Raw genomic sequence first — 17055 nt, 5'->3', positions numbered from 1 at the left:
ATTCTTGGCAAAGATATTTGGAGTGGATTGCCATTTCTTTCTCCAGCTCATTTTACAGATGAGTAAACTGGGGCAAACAGGGTTAAATGATTTTCCCAGAGTTACACAGACACTGTCTGAGGCTGGATTTGAACTCAGGTCTTCCTGACTCCAGGTCCAGTTCTCTATCCACTGCATTACCTAGCTGCCCTGTTTGTAATTTCAAGATGGCATGAAGAAGGCAACACACAAAAAATCCCAGATTTTACCTTAGATATTTGAGAACAATGGAAGGAGAAATAAACACCTTACACAGATGGAAAAATCAGATTGTGATTATTCACCAAAACCTATAGAAATAAATGAAATCTACAATGAAATCGAACAGGCACATATATCAAATATTTCCCACAATATCTAAAATATGGGAAGAAATATTCAGGGTAATCATGTAATAATGTCTTTCTGTTCTAGAGTTACATAAATTAAGGATACAAACCCTGTCATTTTGGGAAATGAGGCCCTAGTTTCCAAAATAGAAATACAAACTATAAACCATATGAAATGATGCTCTTAGAGACATGCAAATTAAAACAATTCTAAAGTTTCATATCATACTCATGAGACTGGCAAAAATGATGAAAAATTAAAATGGTAAATGTTGGAGAGATTGTGAATAAAAACACACTAATACTCTGATGGACAAGCTGTGAACTGCTTAGAATTATGTTAGAAAAGTTATTAAGGATAACCCAAGGATAACATTATTGGTAATATAGACCTTAAGATGGTCAAAAGCAAAGGGAGAAAGTTAACATACATAAAAAATGTATAGTATCATTTTTTTTTTGTGATAGCCAAGAATTAGGAGAAAATTGTAGGTGCCCACTGATCGGTGATGGGCTGAACAAACTGTGGCATATAATGTAGGAGGACACTATAGAGCCGAAAGAAATAAATATGCACAATTAAAGTTAAGTTGTGAAGACTTATAAAAACCGATACAGAGCAAAGTACAAGTAGAACCAGGCAAACAAAACTGAGACAAAATCAGAATTCTGAGCATGGGTCGTAGCCATACTTTTTTCCATATAGGACAGAATACACATGTATGTGTGTATGTATACACACACACGTACATATATACACACATATATACATACACATATACATGTGTATGTGTACATATGTGTAGGGAGGGTCCTTTCCAGATTTAAAATAGTATATACTTCATTAGCCTTGTTAAGTGAGCTGTGCTCATGCAATTGTATGAGAAAAACAAAAATGATCTCTAAGTTATGCTTTCATATGCAAGATACACAGACCTACATAGCTATGAAGCAGAAGTATGATTTTACCTTTTCTTAAAGTGGTGGTGTTAGGGGATCTGGAGCACAATATCATTTGTTGGCATTCTATGTGGCATACATGATTGGCATGGCTATGTTCAAGTGCAATTTTTTGCTCAAGGGTCAGATAATGTTGTTAGTGACCATTACTTACCACTGGTCCGAGAAAAAATTCTTCATACCTGACACTGGATGGCTGATAAACAAAGTTTACCATGAAGAAGTTGCTACAGATCACAGCTACAGAGTTCAGGGCTTTACTTTCTGGACAATCTTGCTTGGTCAATGGCAAACCACTTTTGAATTTCAAGGTTGTTTTCAACGTGATAGAGTACTTTGGGGAGTCTCTACCAAGCATTCTCAGAAATCTTCAGGGGCTACCCAGAATATCTTTTTCCTTTTCCTTTTCATTCCTTAGGGGAAGAGAGGCAAATAAATGCTATTCATCTGCACCATATTTTCTACCCAAAACTAGTGTAGAAAACACACCATTATGACTGTATAGGTCTTTTCTCCTTCATGAACAGCAATAAACACTATCCCATTGGTCATCCTGAGACAGTATGATGATTTCAGAGATTTTATTTGGAGCAAAGGTAAAATTGTATGTACCCACCACAGGAACTGTTCTTACACGTTCTACTATCTAGAAGGGACAATAAGCTGTCATTTATGCTGTGAAGAAACTAGAGAGAGAGATCTGCAAGAGCCCTTGGGCATGAGAACCATCAGTATGAGAATAAAGAAAAGGACTCTGACAGAGGATCTGTCCGTGAGAACTGAGCATCACCACAGAAAAAAAAATCTAAGTTGCGGAGTGTGATTGTGTTTCCATTTCAAATGCATACTTTGTAGCATCTCAGTCTCAGTTGGCCTTGAGTATGCAATCTACTAAGTGAAACCTCACACACCAATTCTCCTTCCATTCTAGTCTTGGCTTGTAACATTTTCAAGTTAAATAATTTACTGTCAGTGTGGTAGCTAACCTCAGTGCTGTTTTCATCCTCACTGAAGGTATCTGACAACATTTCTGAAAACATTATGCTAAAAAGCAGGAGAGCACATAACCTTGCTTCACTCCCTGGGAGACTGGGAAAGCATGAGAGTATCATCCATTATCCGGAACCCACGTAAGCATGCTGTCATGGTACTGATATACAACACCAACAAACTTCTCCAGGCAATCAAATTTTGCCATAATTTTCCACAAGCCCTCATGACTAACAGTATCCAAAGCTTTGGTCAGAACCATGAACATTGTATACAGACTTCTGTTCTAGTCCTGGCATTTCTCCTGGAGTTGTTGGGCAGTAAACATCATATCAACCATTTCTCAGCCCTTTCTGAAACTGCACTGGCTCTCAGGTAAATGCCTATCTACAGGCAAAGGATTAGCTTATTAAGGAGGACTCTGGCAAGAATCTTACCAGGAATGACTAAGAAAGAGACAATGTATGATTGTCACAGGACAATCTATTTCCTTTAACTTTATGGAAATGGACAATGTATCTTTGAACTCCTGGGGGATAACCTCTTCTTGCCATATAACTCAAAAAATTGCAGTCAGCTTTTGTATGAGCAATGGTCCCTCTACCTTGTAAATCTCAGCTGGAATAGAATCAGCACCAGGTGCTTTGCCAAAAAGAGGAGCATAATGGCACCTTCTTCAATTGGAAATTCAGCCAGAGAGGGACTGACTTCAACCTGAAGTAAGCATTCAAAGACTTCAGCATTGATTGATGAGGGTCTGTTGGGAACACTACAGAAGTGTAGTGGGATTATGTCTGGGATCACGTCCTTAATCACTAATCAATGTGGCATTATCAGCACTGAGTAGTTGAGATGAACTACCGTCTTTGGCCTATAAACAGCCTTCAGAGCATCAAAAAAGTGCTTTGCATTGTTACTGTTAGTGTAAAACTGAATTTCAATGACCTTCTTACTGAGCCAAGAATCTTGTATCTCTCTAATCTTCACTTGTACTTTACTTTTGATGGAGTTAAATGCTACCTTCTTAAAGATAGATGAACTACCCTTCTGGTAAATCCTTTGTAGTTCTTATTTTTTCTTTAGCAGCATCTGAATTTCCCCATCATTTTCATCGAACCACTCTTGATGTCTGCCACTTTTCTGGCAGATGAGTAAATGTAATGTTGTACACCAAAGCTCTGAAAGTTGTCTACTCCTTTTTGGTTCCACTGATGCCAACTGTGTGTTGATAGTCTGTGCCTACTCTTACATTAAAGTCCCCCAGAGTAATAAGCTTGCTGGATGATGAGGGTCTCCACATCTTCATAAAGTTTTTCTTTGACATCATCAGGATTCATCATGGTGGGAACATATGCACATATGGAGCTTTCCTGCAAGTGGCAATGGCATTGTCATAAGGCTATCATTCGCTCCTTTTGGCAGGAATACAAACTTGTTGACAATATTAGCTTTGATTACAAAACCTATGCTAGCTTAACAGTGTTCCCCTTCACCTGCAGCCACTCCAAAAAAATATCCAGCTGGTAAGCTGGCTTTCACTTCCAGACTTGTTTCACTGAAGGCTGCTATTTGGAAGTGACACTCACTGAGTTCTCTCGCAAGAAGAGCTGTTCATCTTTCAAGGCTAAAACTCACCAAAGGGTTTGAGACCCTTCAGTTACCCTCAACCTGATTTAGCCCATCTGCCAAGAGTTTACCAGGGCGCAGCCACTGCACATGCTATATAGCTTCTTAGAGCCACAGGTAAGAGTTGGATGAATCTGGTAGAAAAGTGGAAAGCCACTTGGAAAGCTCTCATATGAGAGGTACTAGTCTTCCCTAAACACCCTACATTCCCTTACATGCCAGCTTTCAAGGAGGTTACAATCTAATAGGGGAGACAACATACAAACAAACATACAAAGCAAGCTACATACAGTATAAAGAGGAAATAATTAACAGAGGGAAGGCACTGGAATCAAGAAGTAACGGTTAGGGAAAGTTTTCTGTAGAAGGTGGGGTGTTATCTGAGACTTAAAGGAAGCCACAGAGATCAGCAGTCACAGCACAGGAGGGAAAGGATTCCAGGCAGAGGGCAGCCAGAGAGATGTAGTGTCTTAGTTGTGGAGCTGTGAGGAGGCCAGTGTCACTGCATCAAGTTTTGGGGAGTAAGGTATAAGGAGATGGGGAAAATGGGAGGAGGCTAGGTTGTGAAAGGCTTTGAATGCCAGAGTATTTTGTATTTGCTCCTGGAGGTAAACAAGAAACCACTGGAGCTTATGAAGTAGAAGATGACACAATCAGAACTGCACTCTAGAAATATCACTTCATTGGCTGAATGGAGGATAGACTGTAGAGAGGAAAGTCGAGGCACACTGACTCAGCAGAAGGCTATTGAAATAGTTCTGGTGTGAAATGATGAAGACTTCTGTCCCAATACAGGATGGTGGCAATGTCAGAGAAGAGAAGGGGTTATATTCAAGAGATGTTGCAAAAGAGAAATAAACAGGCCCTGGCAATAGCTTTGATGGGAGGAGGTGGAGGGGAGAGACAGTGATGGAATCCAGAGTGATTTCTAGGTTGGGAGCCTGAGAGATTGGGAAGACGGTGCTGTACAGTAATGGGGAAGGTAGGAGTGAGGAAGGTTTTAGAGGGAAATGTTTGGGATATATTGAAGTTAAAATGTCTATTGGACATCCAGTTCAAAATGTCTGAAAAGCAGCTGGAGATGCAAAAATTGAGGTCAGCAGAGAAAGTGGGGAAGGATCCATAGATTATCAGTGTAGAGATGATAATTAAATTTCATGAGAGTTGATGAGATATTTAAGTAAAATAGTATAAAAGGAGAAAAAGGTCTAGGACAGAACACTGAGGGCCAACAATGGTTAGAGGATGTAATCTGGAGGAGGATCTGGCAAAGGGGACAGAAAAGGAGTGATCAAATAGTTATGAGGAAAACCAGGAGAGAGTAGTATCACAAAGGGGAAATTATCAAGAAGAGAGTGATCAAAGAAAATGAGGACTGAGAAACGGTCACTGAATTGGTCACTTAATAAACGTCAGTGTTCCCTATTTATCTCCAGGAGCAAATACAAAATACTAAGAGATCACTGATAACTTTGGAGAGTGTAGTTTTGGTGGAATAATAAGGTCAAAAGCCAAATTATAAGGAATTAAGACATGAGAGGAGAGAAAGCACAAACATTTACTGTAGATGGTCTTTTTGAGGATTTAGCAACAAATGGCAGAAGAAAAATAGGGTTATAGTTGACTAGGATTAAAAGGATCAAGTGAGCATTTTTTCAGGATGAGGGAGACATGGGCGTGTTTGTAGGCAGTAAGGAATGACTCAGAAAAAGTAGGGATGACAGAGGGAGCAATCTGCTGGAGAAGATAAGATAGAATGGGAACCTTTGAACTAGTAGAGGGGTTAGCCTTGTTAATGAATAAGGAGACTTCATCATATGAGAAACAGGTAAAGGAGGGCAAAGCGGCACAAGGCATCTGAGTGAAAGGAGGAGAAGGGAGAAGAAGAGATAGCTCACAGTGGATGGCCTCATCATTTTCTGTAAAATATGAGACAAAGTTCTAGGCTTAGAGTGCAGAGGGAGGGTGAGCCATAGAAAGGTATAAGAAGGATGAAAAGGTTTGTAAGAGCCACTGTGGATAAATGGGTCGTGAGTTAATAAGAGAGGTACAAGTAGCATTGCCTAGCAGCAGTGAGGGCCCATTTGAGATGGTGCAACATAAATTTGCGGTGGCCTGTTATAGTCAGAATGATTGCATTATTTTCTCCAACTTCATTCTGCAGCATGTGTGTAGGAGTGAAGGCAATGGATTTTAAGAGTGATCCAAGACAACCAAGACAAAGACTTGTTTGGGTATAATCAGCAATATGGTGAAAGGAGTAGGAATTCAAGAGAAGAGGACAGCATGTGGTTCACAAAGGGGTCAAAGTGAAAAGGAATGAATGACTAGTGCAGGGGAGATGGCCTATGAGACAAATGAAGGGTCAAGGGTCTGGATATCACAGTTTGGACAAAAAGTACAGTTTTGTAAAGGGAAGGAAAAGGAAAAGGAGAAAAACCAAGGCTGAGGCTGGACTGGGCATAATCAGTGATACATTAAGTGGGCTAGGAATTCGAGAGAAAAGAACAATGTAGAGTTGAACTGATTCACCAAGAGGTCAAGATGAGAAGAGGAGACAATGGCTAGGACAGTGGAGATAACCTGGAAAAGAACTGAGGGGTCAAAAAATTGGAGGTCAAGGGGAGGAGCCAAGATGGCGGAGTAGAAAGACACACATATGCTAGCTCCAAACCCACAGCCTGTAAAATATCTGTGAAAAGGAGCTCCCAACAAGTTCTAGAGCAGCAGAGGCCACAGAACAGCGGAGCGGATGAGATTTCTGTTCCAGAGAGACCTGAAAACCTGACGCGAAAGGTTCGTCGCACACCATACCCAGAGTGGAGCCCAGCCCTGCCTTGGCCGTGGCAACGAGAGGAGCAGACCTGAGTGGGCTTCAGGGATGGAATCTCCAGCGGCCATGCAGGTCCCTCCACCCACAGGTGACAAGGGTCGGTGAGAGGGTCTCTTTGGCTGGTTGAGAAGGAAATGGGGTGTCCCCATAACTCAGGCCCCCTCGGGAGGCAGCAGAGGGGGCGGCAGCAGACAAGGGTTCCCCAAGCAGGCAGGAGCTCGGATCCATTGTTGAAGGTCTCCTCATCAACCCCCTGAGGGAAGTGAGCCACTTGTGGCAGCCCTGCCCCCACCTGAGCACCTGAACTTAATCTCACGCTGAATAGCAGCCCTGCCCATGCCGAAAGCCCTGAGGCTGGGAAGCAGCAATTGAGTCTCAGACCCCCAAGCGCTGGCGGATCTGGAGACGTGGGGGGTGTGGAAAGAAAACTCAGAAGTCAAGTCACTGGCTGGGAAAATGCCCAGAAAAGGGAAAAAAAATAAGACTACAGAAGGTTACTTTCTTGGTGAACAGATATTTCCTCCCTTCCTTTCAAATGAGGAAAAACAATGCATGCCATTAGAGGAGACCTAAAAGTCAAGGCTTCTGCATCCAAAACCTCAAAAATAAACATGCAGTGGTCTCAGGCCATGGAAGAGCTCAAAAAGGATTTTGAAAATCAAGTAAGAGAGGTGGAGGAAAAACTGGGAAGAGAAATGAGAGAGATGCAAGAAAAGCATGAAAAGCAGGTCAACACCCTGCTAAAGGAGACTCAAAAAAATGCTGAAGAAAATAACACCTTGAAAAACAGGCTAACTCAATTGGCAAAAGAGGTTCAAAAAGCCAATGAGGAGAAGAATGCTTTAAAAAGCAGAATTAACCAAATGGAAAAGGAGGTTCAAAAGCTCACTGAAGAAAATAGTTCTTTCAAAATTAGAATGGAACAGATGGAGGCTAATAACTTTATGAGAAACCAAGAAATCACAAAACAAAACCAAAAGAATGAAAAAATGGAAGATTTTTCTCACTGGAAAAACAACTGACCTGGAAAATAGATCCAAGAGAGACAATTTAAAAATTATGGGCCTACCTGAAAGCCATGATCAAAAAAAGAGCCTAGACATCATCTTTCATGAAATTATCAAGGAAAACTGCCCTGAGATTCTAGAACCAGAGGGCAAAATAAGTATTCAAGGAATCCACAGATCACCACCTGAAAGAGATCCAAAAAGAGAAACTCCTAGGAACATTGTGGCCAAATTCCAGAGTTCCCTGGTCAAGGAGAAAATATTGCAAGCAGCTAGAAAGAAACAATTCAAGTATTGTGGAAATACAATCAGGATAACACAAGATCTAGCAGCTTCCACATTAAGGGATCGAAGGGCGTGGAATAGGATAGTCCAGAAGTCAAAGGAACTAGGACTAAAACCAAGAATCACCTACCCAGCAAAACTGAGTATAATACTTCAGGGGAAAAAATGGTCTTTCAATGAAATTGGGGACTTTCAAGCATTCTTGATGAAAAGACCAGAGCTGAAAAGAAAATTTGACTTTCAAACACAAGAATGAAGAGAAGCATGAAAAGGTAAAGAGCAAAGAGAAGTCATAAGGGACTTACAAAAGTTGAACTGTTTACATTCCTACATGGAAAGACAATATTTGTAACTCTTGAAACTATTCAGCATCTGGGTACAGGGTGGGATAACACACACACGCATGCACACGCATGCACACGCACACACACGCAGACACACACACACACACACACAGAGCACAGAGTGAATTGAAGAGGATGGGATCATAGCTTAAAAAAATGAAATTAAGCAGTGAGAGAGAAATATAATGGGAGGAGAAAGGGAGAAATGGAATGGGGCAAATTATCTCTCATAAAAGAGGCAAGCAAAAGACTTTTTACTGGAGGGAAAAAGAAGAGAGGTGAGAGAAAAACATGAAGTTTACTCTCATCACATTCCACTAAAGGAAGGAATAAAATGCACACTCATTTTGGTATGAAAACCTATCTTACAATACAGGAAAGTGGGGGAGAAGGGGATAAGCGGGGGGGGGGGATGATGGAAGGGAGGGCAATGGGAGGAGGGAGCAATTTGATGTCAACAATCTTGGGGAGGGACTGGATCAAAAGAGAGAATAGAAGCAATGGGGGGCAGGATAGGATGGAGGGAAATATAGTTAGTCTTACCCAACACAACTATTATAGAAGTCATTTGCAAAATTACACAGATATGGCCTATATTGAATTGCTTGCCTTTCAAAGGGAATGGGTAGGGAGGGAGGGATGAAGAGAAGTTGGAACTCAAAGTTTTAGGAACAACTGTGGAGTGCTGTTCTTGCTACTAGGAAATAAGAAATACAGGTAAAGGGGTATAGAAAGTTATCTGGCCCTACAGGACAAAAGAGAAGATGGGGACAAGGGAAGGGAGGGATGATAGAAAAGAGGGCAGATTGGTGATAGGGGCAATTAGAATGCTCGGTGTTTTGGGGTGGAAGGAGGGGACAAATGGGGAGAAAATTTGGAACCCAAAATTTTGGGAAAATGAATGTTAAAAGTTAAATAAATTAATTAAAATTAAAAAATTAAAAAAAATAATAAAAAATTGGAGGTCATGATGCAAATGAAGCTATGTAAGCAAGTACAAAAGAAGTGAAAAGTCAACAGATTATGATCTGACAAAGGAATTTTAGGATTATTTTTTAAGATATTATTTTAATTTTTCTCAATTACATGTAATAACAATTTTTTCTTAATTTTGAGTTCTAAATTCTCTCCTTCCTCCCAATGCTCCCTGAGATGGTAAGCAGGTTGATACAAGTTATACATATGCAATCATGCAAAACATATTTCCACATTAGTCATGTTGTAAAAGAATACACAAACCAAACCAAAACAAAGAAAGTTAAGAGAAAACAGTATGTTTTGACTCCTTCAGTTCTTTCTCTGGATGTGGACAGCATTTTTTATCATGAGTCCTTTGGAACTCAGATCATTGTATTCTTGAGAATAAATAAGCCATTTACAGTTGATCATCATAAAATAATTGCATTTACTACATACAAGGTTGTCCTGGTACTGATCACTTCACTTTGCAGTAGTTCATGTAAGTCTGGTTTTTCTGAAAGCATCCTGCTTGCCATTTCTTAAAACACAATAGTATTCCATCACAATCATAACACAACTTATTCAGTCATTCTCCCATTGATGGGCATACCCTGAATTCTACTTCTTTCCCACCACAAAAAGAACTGCTATAAATAAATATTTTTGTACAAATAGGTCTTTCATTTTACGTGTGTCTTGTGGGGACACATCTAGAAGTGGTATTATGGGTTAAAAAGGTATGCAGAGTTTTATAACCATTTGGGCATAGTTCCAAATTGTTCTCCAGAATAGTTAGATCAACTCCACCAAAGGCACATTAATGTCCCAATTTTTCCACATCCTCTCCAACATTTATCATTTTCCTTTTCTGTCATATTAGCAAATCTGATAGATGTGAGGCAGTAAGTACCTCAGAGCTGGTTTAATTTGCATTTCTCTAATCAATAATGATTTAGAGCAGTTTCTCATAGCTCTGTCTTCAACTGAAAACTGCCTGTTCACATCCTTTGACCATTTATCAATTGAAGAATGATTTCTATTCTCAAAAATTTGATTCAGTTCTCTATGTATCTGAGAAATGAGGTCTTTATCAGAGGCATTTCCTATAAGAATTGTTTCCCAGCTTTCTTTTTTCCTTCTAATCTTGGCTTGATTGGTTTTGTTTGTGTATTTAATTTAATATAATAATAATTCATCTCAAAATGCTCTTTATCTCGTGTGCTCTTAAATTCTTCCCTTCCATAAGTGACAGGTAAACTATTCCTTGCTCTCCTAGTTTGTTTATAGTATCACCTTTTACATCTAAATCATGTACCTATTTCGACCTTATATTGTTATATAATGTAAGATACTAGTTCATACTTAATTTCTGCAATACTACTTCTAGTTTTCCCAGCAGTTTTTGTCAAATAGTGAGTTCTCGTTCCAAAAGCTGAAGTCTTTGGGTTTATCAAATGCTTTATTGTTTCATTTTCTATTATTTTTATATATTCTATTATTATAATTATGCTCATCTACTACTGTGTCTTACAAACCTAACGTAATCTATTCCACTGACTCACCACTCTTTTTCTTAGCCAGTACCAGATTGGTCTGACAATTAGGACATTGTGATACAGTCTGAGATCTGGCATGGCTAAGCCACCTTGCTTCATGTTTTTCTTCTTTTTCCGCTAATTTCCTTGATATTCTTGACCTTCTGTTCTTCCAGATGAATTTATAATCTTTTCTAACTATAAAATAATTTTTGGTAGTCTAATTAGTATGGCACTAAATAATAAGTAAGTAAATTAACTTAAGCGGAATTGTCCTTTTCATTATGTTGGTTCATACTACCCATGAGCAATTGGGTACTGTTCAATACTCAATTGGGTACTTCTCAACTGTTCAGAAATGACTTTATTTATGTGAAAAGAGTTTTGTAATTGTGTTCATAGAATCCCTGGGCTTTCTTGGCAGGTATGTTCCCAAATATTTCATATTGTCTATAATCATGTTAAATGGAATTTCTTTTTCTATCACTTGCTGCTAGACTTTGCTGGTAACAAACAGAAATGCTGATGATTTATATGGGTTTATTTTGTATCCTGCAATTTTGCTAAAGTTGTTAATTATTTCAACTAGTTTTTTAGTTGATTTTCAGGATTTTCTAAGTATACCTGAAAAGAATGATAGTTTTTTTTCCTCATTAACAATTCTAATTCCTTCAATTTCTTTTTCTACTTTTATTGCTATACTAGCATTTGTAGTACAATACTAAATAATAGTGATAATGGGTCTCCTTGCTTCATTTCTGATCTTACTGGGAAGGCTTCTGTCTTATTAATTACAGATAATACTTGCTACCTACCTTTTTAAGGAAAGCTCCATTTATTCCTATACTTCCTAGTATTTTTTATAAGAATGAATGTGGCATTTTGTTTTCCTGTATCTATTGAGACACATCCACCATTGAGATAATTATATGGTTTCTGTTGGTTTTGTTGTTGATATCGTCAATTATGCTGACAGTTTTCCTAATATTGAACCAGACCTGCATTCATGGTATAAATCCCACCTTGGCCATAGTGTATGACCTTTGTAATATATATTGCTGCAATCTCCTTGCTAGAATTTTATTTAAAATTTTTGCATCAATATTCATTAGGAAAACTGGTCTATAGTTTGCTTCCATTTCGACTCTTCCTGGTTTAAATATCAGTATATTTGTACTGTAAAAAGAATTTGGTAAGACTTCTCCCATTTTTCCAAAGAAGTTATATAGAATTGGAATTAGCTGTTCTTTAAATATTTGGTAGAATTCACTTGTGAATCCATCTGGTCCAGGCCAAACTTTCTTAGGGACTTCACTGACGGCTTGTTGAATTTCTTTTTCTAAGATATTTAAGTAGTGGATGTGTCCAGAACTGGTGATGATCTGGTGAGTCCCAAAGTTATAAGTCCTTTAAGGCTAGTGAACTAGCAGTTTACAATGTCTCTGGAATGGCAGTGGTTAAAACCATAGGAAATGTCAGTATCAGAAAGAAACTCACCAAAACGATCAAACTTGTCCACTTGATTAGACAATCCTGTAGGGAAATGTGAAATGCTCCATCAGCAATATTTCACAGCAGTTTTATGTTCTGATGAGGCTCTATTAGGCTCCTATGAGCAGGATCAATAATTATCCCCTCCTACCTCTCACAATATGGATCAGGCTACTTCTTCACTAAAAGATAACAAAGCTAGGATTTGTTTGGCTGGGGAGTGGGGCAAGACTCATGAAGCATTTCTCTTGACTCAGTTTAATAGTTTAAGTTTTAGAGGCTACTCTAGCTTAATGGTAAGGCTTCCTAGTCCTCCAAACTTCTTAAACTGTGGTCACAACCTCTCTATGGGGTTGCAAAACATCTGGCAACAGTAAAAGTTTTCTGTGACATTCAATGACCAAAAATTAATTAAAAATCAAAGTCGTAGTTAATCTGAGCTATTTCTGGCAGCCCATGTTGCATAAAACAACTTCATTGCAACCTTAGTTCTAAACACAAAGCATGTGCACATTACACTGCGAATTCCCTCAAGCCACACAAGGCCAACTAACTGCCAAAATGTGAAAAGGGGTCTGGAGTGGGAAAAAATGTAAGAAGCTTGCTCTAAAGACAGAGGTGTCAAAACTCACAAAACTGCAAAACTCTCTAAGTACAGCCTGAAGCAGATTAAAAAGTAATTGGTAAATGTACGACAAAAAAGAAAAAATACAATAAATGTCTGACAAAATAAATAAAAATAAAATAAACATTGCTAATGTTAATTTGTAATTTTCTAAGTCAGCTTGCAGGCAGAGTTCCTAACTGAATTCCCAAAACAAGCAGAATTCTCCCCACAGGGATTAGGGACCAGAGATCACCCTGACACTTCAGGAGAAACCAATTTGTCTGAGATGCAGTTTTCTCAGCACATAAGGTCATCTAACTAGAAGTCCCAACAAAATCCCTATGTGTCCTTTTCTACAAAGGGTGCAACAAAATTTCTCCCTACATTAATGTGTCTCTGCAGGTCTAGGCAAAATTTCCTCAAGAATCTATATAACAAGACACCCAAAATTTTGCCGACAGATTTCTGACCACTGCAAGGTCAATCTGAAGTTGATAAAAGGAAGAGCAGGTTCCATTCAAAGCTTAAGAAAAATGAATCCAAAGCAAGATTCAAAATAAGCCAAAACCACATGCTAGGTAGACCAGTAGGCATCAGTATTTTAGGAATACAAAATCCATACCACCAACTATAAAGACAATGTGGGACTAAGCAGTGGGGTGATCTTGAATAAATGGGGACACTGACACAAAAAATTTTAGTATATTAGTACTCAAATGAAAGTCATCACACACACAAACACGCACACACACACACACGCGCGCGTGTGCGCACGCAAATTGGCCTGACTTGTAAATATACTGTATAATTTCAGCCTAAACCAAAATGAGAAAAAATACTAATTTTTCTCTGATGGATCCTTAAAACAAAGTATCCAGTAAAGAAAGTCCCCAGTGGGGAGTTACAAATTAGAAGCCCCTCAAAATTATCCCAGACAAAACATATAGCATACCTTTCCTGATACACTTTCCCAATTCTCACTCAAGTAGAGAAGTAGGTTTGCTAACTCCCCTCTATGTTCCAGGAGCAACCATAAGAGTATGAAATTTCTAACATTGTCACTCAGGGCAGCTAGATGGCACAATAGAGTGCCAGGCCTGGGGTCAAGACCTGAGTTAAAATCCAGTCTCACTGGCTATGTGACTCTATCTGCCTCAGTTCCTCAACTGTAAAATGAGCTGGAGAAGGAAATGGCAGACCACTCCAGTATCTCTGCCAAGAAAACCCCAAACAGGGTCATGAAACATCAGATACGACAAACTGAACGACACCACTGTCACTCATAAGCCATCTCGTGGGTATGTGGCCCATTATCAGCTGAAACCTATTAGCTTTTAGAAAACAGGATGACCAAGAAGGTATGTTACAGAGCAGCTGTTACCAACCAGTTCCCCCAAACTGGGAGTGCATTCACTCCCTGGCACAAACACAAAGGCCCTGGAGTAAATGGGCTCAAACTCAGTGTACAACGGTAGTAGTAAGGCACACAAAACTTCTGACGCTGGGAAGCTTTTTGTGGAGTCTTCATGAAGTTCTTCTATTGCTCTGCTGGGTTATGAGGAACAGTATCTTTCAAGAGTCCACAGAAAGTACTTTTTTGTGACAAAGATAGCGATCTCTTTTCACATCTGTCTGCATACCTTCTGTTGTCTGTCACTGCTACTAATCTCCAATGACCATATCACTGACTTAGGCTGCTGGGGGAGCATAAGACAGGGAGAAGAGGAAAGAGCACTTCTGATGGCTTTTCTGACTTTTTGAAGTTCACAAGTAACTTGGTCAAGTCCATCTCCCAATAACATTCATCTAATATCAGGGAGAACAAAACACAAAAAGAGATGTGGTCTGGAGGATTTGGTGTTTGAAAAGATTACTTGCTTCATTTTGAGGGAGAATACAGACCACCAGCGAGGTGGGCTACATGATCAGCAATGTCTAAGAGTGAAGAGAACTGAAATTCTTCTGAAAGTGAGGGACACTCACTCTCAGAGAAAAGTGAGAAGAGGGAAACTATACAAAGCAAACCTAGAGGGAAAGCCTAACATGGATACTTGGAAGTTTGGATCACAAGAGGAAATCAGAGACTAGAACAGACTAGATAATTATAGGGGTCATGAACCAGAGAATGAAAGTCCAGAGTACACAACGAAGATGATAAGGAAGAAAGGGAGAGAAAAGTGTCTCTGGAAAGGGATGTAAAAAAGTGAAATTTTAAAAAGTAAGGAACAGGACTAGGTGAAGAGGTAGAAAGAAAGATGCCTGCTACATGTTTAACTGAGGGGGGAAAGAAGGGGAGACGGGAAGGACCAGAAAAAAGCAAGAATGAAAAAAGAAATAAGCAAAACACCAAAAGGGGAAGAATAGCAAACAAGAAGGGAGGGATAAGAGGGTGAGGGAAAGAGAGTAAGCAGGAATAGAGCAACCTTTAAAAAAAGATTAAGTTAAAGTAACTGTGTACACAACAGAGGGGAAAAATCATAACTTGAAAAAACAATATTAAAGATAAATGGACAAAAATACAGTCTTAATCATAACATTAAATGTGAATGTTAAACGAACCAATAAAACAAAAAAAGTGAAAAACTGGAAAAGAAAACAAACCAGTAATAATTTGTTGCTTACACAAAGACATACACAAAACTAAACTGAGGTGATAGAAAAAAATTTACTACGCATTACATGAATCCAAAAAAGGAGTTGCAAATCATGCTATGAGAATATATGCAAAAGCAAATATTCAAAATAAAAGAGGATACACGAGGAAATTATATTATGCTGAAATGAAAAATAGACAATAAACCAATACAAGTAATTAACAGAAAAGCTCCTTGGCATCCCAACTGTAAAGTAACCCAACAGTGATAGAAATATCAATATCACTCTCTGTTCTGAGTAAGAGTAACAGAAGGAAACAAAAGAGAAAATTCGGAACTGAACAAATTGAAGGGGAAATTAGGGTAAAAAGTTTTATGACGTCTTCTAAATGGAACTGGAAAAGATATACAGATTTCACAGTTCCACACGGAACTTTTACAAAAACTTTCGCTATACTAGGGCACAGAGACCTTACAAACAAATGTAAAAAGGCAAACATATTCAATACACCTTTACGGACCACAACACAATAAAAATAATAGTAGGTTCATCACAAACAAAAACTATCAACCAAAATGGAGATTTTTTTTTAACAATAAAATCCTAAATAATAAGTCAAAGAACAAATCACAGTAACAATGAGGAACTACGCAAAATAAAACAATAATGATGAAACAGTGCATCAAAATTTCTGGTATGCAGCTAAAGAAATGCTCAAGAGGAAAGTCATATTCCTACAAACATACACTAAAAAAAATAAGAGGATTAATGAACTGAAAAGGCATTTAAAAAAAAATTAGAAAGCCAACAAATAGATCAAAATTAAGAACAAAAGAAATATTAAAAATTAGAAGGGAAATAAATTGGGGAAAAAAAACATTACACTGTGTGTTAAGTAAGTTAAATAAACCTAAAAGATGGTTCTCTGAAAAGACTAATAAAACTGATAAACCTTTAGCTAATTAGATTAAAAAAGATGAGGGGGAGAAAATTTAAATCAATAAACAAACAAGCAAGGTGAAATCACAATAATCAGAACCTATTATGCAAAGTTCTATGCTAACAAAACTGAGAACACAAAAGAAATAGAGGGATTAATGATGATGATAACAACAGCTAACATTTATATAGCACTATTATGTACCAGGAACTATACTAAGTGCTTTACAATTATCACTTGATTTGATCCTCACACTGACCCAGAGAGGTACTTCTACTGTGATGTCCATAATAGGGCTGGATCTGAACTCCATCTTTCTGACTCCAGTTGCAGACTCCTACCTCCCACAAAAATATAAAATAATCAAACTGTCAAAAGACCAGATAGAGATCCTAAATAGCCCAATTTCAGAAAATGAAATAGATCTAGTTGTAAAGGAATTAGCAAAGAAAAAAATTCCTGATATTGATCAATTCAAAAGAGAATATTAAATTTTTAAAGAACACTTTGTAAC

General features: G+C 38.4%; 1 protein-coding gene across 7 annotated transcripts in view; it reads right to left on the bottom strand.

Annotated features, from left to right (window-relative positions):
- The window catches only part of BACH1 (BTB domain and CNC homolog 1), a 61654-nt gene that overhangs the window by 33953 nt on the left and 10646 nt on the right, over positions 1–17055 (bottom strand). The window contains exons 1-2 of one of the 7 annotated variants that reach the window (XM_072614808.1): positions 12406–15511; positions 249–1741 (exon numbers count right to left, since the gene is read on the bottom strand). The exons of 1 other annotated variant lie outside the window; for it this stretch is intronic. The gene's annotated coding sequence lies outside the window, so the exon portion shown is untranslated. Of the gene's footprint in view, positions 1–248; positions 15516–17055 lie in introns of those variants that run through there. 5 more of the 7 variants (XM_072614806.1, XM_072614809.1, XM_072614810.1 and 2 more) reach the window with 5 other exon arrangements.

This window comes from Notamacropus eugenii, chromosome 5 (genome assembly GCF_028372415.1).
Source record: "Notamacropus eugenii isolate mMacEug1 chromosome 5, mMacEug1.pri_v2, whole genome shotgun sequence".
NCBI lineage: Eukaryota > Metazoa > Chordata > Mammalia > Diprotodontia > Macropodidae > Notamacropus > Notamacropus eugenii.
Note: the sequence above shows the minus strand (reverse complement) of the source record. Positions and strands in the feature narration are given on the sequence as shown.